Below are 4622 nucleotides of genomic sequence, written 5' to 3'. Positions count from 1 at the left end.
ACTCTGTTGCCCAGGCTGGAGTGCAGTGGCACCATCACGACTCACTGCAGCCTCTACCTCCCAAGGCTCAGGTGATCCTCCTGCCTCAGCACCCCCTGAGTAACTGGGACTACAGGCATGTACCACCATGCCTGGCTAATTTTTGTATGTTCTGTAGTGATGGGGTTTTGACATGTTACCTAGGCCGGTCTCAAACTCCTGGGCTCAAGCGATGCCACCTGCCTAGGCCTCCCAGAGTGCTGGGATTATAGGCGTTAGCCACCATGCCTGACGTATAAGATGTTATTATTAACCAGAGTCATCCTACATTGGTGTAGAACACCAGAACTTATTCCTCCATGTAGCTGAAATTTTGTATCTTTCAACACATCTCTCCCTCCTTCTTTAAACCCTTCTCAGCATGTACTATCCTCTGTTCTACTTTTGACTTCTATGAGGCCAGCTTTTTTTAGCTTCCACATATGAGCAAGAACATGCGGTGTTTAACTTTCTGTTCTGTCTCATTTCACTCAACATAAGTTCCTCAGTTCCATGCATGTGGCTGGCTTCCTTGATTTTGCATAATATTTTCAAAGTTCATCCATGTCATGCCATGCATTAGTACTTCATTCCTTTTTATAGCTTAATAATATTCCATGGCATGGATGGATCACATTTTGTTTGTTTGCACCGTTTTGCTGTTGTGAATAGTGCTGCTGTGCACCAGGGTTGTGCTCCTCTGTGTGCCACTGGGTTAGGGGTTGGGTGATGGTAGCTGTTCCCATAAAGGTGGAAATTGACCGATACTGGCTGAAATGGACCAGGCTCTTCATTAAGCTGTCCCCTGGATGTTGCAAGCGTTCTGTTGGTTCCCAGAATCGTTGCTTAAGACCGTTCCTTTCAATCCCATTGTTGTCCAGGGGAGGGATGTGTTCCCGGAGCTTCCTGATCTGCCAGCTTCTCTGATGTTACCCTCAGACCCTCTGCTTTTGAGCCCCAGGCAACAGAGTAAAATTTTCATGGTAGGATGTGAGGTGAGGGACCCTCCGTGACCCCGGCAGGACTGAGAACACCCCAAAGACTGCCCGGGGTGGCTGCGGTGCTGGAGTGAGGCTCTGCTCCACCATGGGCCATGCATAACAAGGACCACCCTGTCTGTGAGCTTTGCCTTGGCCTTGCTGTGATCTTTTCAGGTGTGTTTCGGCTTAGACTCTGCTCCAGTACTTCCCGCATCAGAACGGGAATGAAGCCCTTGCCTGGCACGTGTCAGGAATATCGGGAGAGGCAATGTGGCAGTGTGAGAAACAAGCTCACCCATCCAAACCCAAAGAACAGACTCAGAGGCATAAACAGCGAAAGTGAGACTTTAATAGTGGTCTCCCAAGATCAGGTGTCTGGTGGGCAGGCACACCCAGGGGCAGTCACAGCAAGTAATTTATCCCCTAGCACACAAGTCCCTCTCCCATTTCCTCATTGGTCGAGTATTATGGGGTTACAATCTTCCCCAACATTGCCTAAATTTCATTATCCCCCTTATAAGGTTATACCCTGGTTCCCTCCCCGCTTGTTTCCATTTCCCAATAACGAAACTTTTTTTCCCTTTTAAGGGCTGACCCTCTTCTACATTCTGTTCATTTATCGTGACCTTCTAGGTGCATGAGCCATGTGGCTTGTTACATTTGCAGGCTAGCTGCCTGGACTTAGATTTATCATGCCTTGAAAATGGGCCGTTTAAAATGGTTTCTCATGGCAGTAAGTCGGTGAGCTGACTCTCACATGCTCAGTCATTTTGCCCAAAGTGTGTGTGATGTGGAGGGCTGACAGCCTTTTCCATTACCAGTACAGTGAGAGGCAGCACAGCCGGTGGATCCCCTTTCTCTCATGGATATGAGTGCATTAGAGGGGAGGTCTTGGGCCAGGAGCGGATCATATCAACAGGATTATCCAGAAAATGGCAGTCATGGCGAGTACTGGCTCCAGGTTAGGGTCAGGGGTTGGCTCTTCTTACCTTCTTGAGCAAGTAACTGTTGACAGGTGGGTGCACCTGCCTGCTGGCGGTGCTGTTACTCCTGACACACAGTGCCTGGGTAGAGGCTGAGGGCTAGGAACCTGGGCTCCTATTCTGGAAACCAGGCACAGATGCTCAGGAGAAAAATGCAGCCCAGACCAGCATGGTGTGCCCTCCAGGAAGGATGTGGCATGAAAGGGCTGTCTTCACAGAGAGCAGTAGAAGCTTTGGGAAGCCAGTGGGCCTTGGCCTCAGCCCTGTCAGCAGAGGGTCCCCGCCATCTAGCTGAGGTGCCAGAGTGCTGGTGAGGACTGGGAGTAGTCCAGGGTGATTCAAGGTAAGGCCTGGGGGATGCATCTCAATCCACAGTCACCAGCCTAGAAACTGGGGTCAAACTTCCCACATGGGTTCCCACATTGATTCCTTCCTTCATTCACTAAATAAGGACACATCAAGGCAGCAACGTGGCTGGGGCACAGTTGTCAAAGTCACCAGCAAGTACAAGAAGACAAGAGGGAGTTGCAGCCATATAGGTGCCCAGGTGGGCCCTGGGGGTCAGGGAGGGTCTGCCAGGGATGACACCCACTATGCTGACCCTGATGAGGAGAGGAAGGAGGGCATGGGGTGCAGGGGAGGGATGGGTGCCTAAGGGCAGCAGGCAAACAGCCTGGGCTCAGGAGAAGCCAACAGCATGACAGGCATGGGGGAGAGAGGTGTGATAGGTGTGGACGGGGGCCACAGGAGGAGGGATGGTCCTCAGGAAGAGGAGACTCTGGTGGTCATGGCAGGCTGCTGAGGCTAGCCTCTCCAGCAGAGTGAGCCTGGACTCATCCGCCCCTTTTGTCTCTCCCCTTTGCTCTTTGATGCCAGCAGGAGGAAGAGGAGCAGAAAAACTGTTGCTCCCTGCATCAGGATCCCCTCTGTCTTGAGTGGTGGTGATGGCGTCCCCCAGGGGCACCTGGCAGTGTCTGGAGACACTTACAGTTATCCCAACTATGTGTCTTTGTGTGTGTACTACTGGCCCCTGGTGCGTGGAGGCCAGGGATGCTGATACAAACCTGCAATGCACAGGGCAGCTCCCACCACAAGGAAATTATTCAGCCTCAAATGTCAACATTGCAGAACAGGTAAGGGCGTGCAACGTACCTCTTGCTCTTTCCAGCAAGGTGCAAGGAGCACGGGGCGAAGCAGGTGGGTGAGGTGGGAGAAGCCTGGCACCCACAGCCAGACCCGGCGTCTGTGGGGTGCAGGAATGTCGTGAGGTGACGTCTGTGGGGTGCAGGAATGTCGTGAGGTGAGGAGGGGCCCAGCAGTGAGTGCTGGGGAGGGGTGCACTATGGCAGGCCGTCAGGGCCGGTCCCTCCATGAAGGTCACATCTGCAAGGGGCATCCAGGCAGAGGGGCCGCGAGCGGGAAGGCGCTCTAGAGGCGGCCCACGGGCGGCAGAGGCCAGGGCTGTAGGGGAGGCGGTGTGGCCAGCGGACTCCTGTGGGGCGGTAGGAAGGGAAGAACCACGGGGCTGCACGGGTTCCGAGGAAGCCTAGTGGTCTGCGCTTGCCGTGGGTGGGTGGTGGGACTGCGAGGACAGGAGAGGAGCCCAGGGCAAGCCCCTAAGATGCCTGAGGCGGGGTGCGGTGGGAGGGAGAGGACGGCTTCCCACACACCCATTTAGACCAGAGGAGAAGCGGATCCCCTTTGAGGGCTTGATTCCCCGCCGATCCGGCCTCAGCTGTGGGTCCATCCTAGGTAGCTCAAGGACCAGGGAGGAACCCAAGTGTGCGGCGGCGCTGACCGGCGGGTTCCGGACCCACCTGGCCCGCCTGGGGAACCCGGAAACCCAGTGTCCGGGGAAACCGGAAGCCGGGGCCGGGGTCCCGCTCTCAAGGGGGCGGGGTCTCCTGAAGGGAACGCAGAGCTTGGGGTGGGCAACCCCTGGGACCCGGTGTGGCCACGGCCTGCCAAGACCCCACGCCGAGCGCGGGAGCGGCCCGGTGGGCGAGGCCTGTTGTGGACGCACTGAGGTCCGCAGCGCGCGGGGCGGGGCCTCCGGAGGAGAGGGCGCGGCTGGGGGCGTGAGGCGGGGCCTCCGGAGGAGAAGGGGCGGCTGGGGGCGCAGGGCGGGGCCTCCAGAAGAGAGGGCGGGGTTGGGGGGCGCGGGACGGGGCCACCCAGGGAGTAGGCGCGGCTGGGAGCTCGGGGCGGGGCCTCAGGAGAAGGAGTGGTGGGTTCTAGGGCGTGCCGAACCCCTGAGAAGGAAGCGCGGGTCTTCTAGGATATTATCACCCGAGGCGGGGGCCGGGCCTCGGGCTGGAGCGGAGCCTCAGGGGTGGGGTTGGGACCTGGGGCGGGATCTCCAGAGGTGAAAGCGGGGATCCTAGGGTTGATCCGCGTCTCTTGAGGAGAAGGAACGGCTTGGAGCGCGGGGCGAGAACCTCAAGTGGGCTGTAGGGTGGGGCGGGGCCTCAGGAGGAGCCGATGCAGATCCCAGGGAGGGGCGGGGCCTCCGAGGTGGTGGCTCCCGAGGAGTGGGCGCGGCCGGGAGCGTGGGCTCCTGAGGAGAGAGGTCGGGTAGGGGCCTCCGGGGCGGGGCGGGACCCACAGCGCATACATAAGCGGCCCGGACGAGTACCGGCGT

The sequence above is a fragment of the Aotus nancymaae genome, unplaced genomic scaffold (assembly GCF_030222135.1).
Source record: "Aotus nancymaae isolate 86718 unplaced genomic scaffold, 86718_ANA_hifiasm-v0.15.2.pri h1tg000049l, whole genome shotgun sequence".
NCBI classification, from domain to species: Eukaryota; Metazoa; Chordata; class Mammalia; order Primates; family Aotidae; genus Aotus; species Aotus nancymaae.
Note: the sequence above shows the minus strand (reverse complement) of the source record.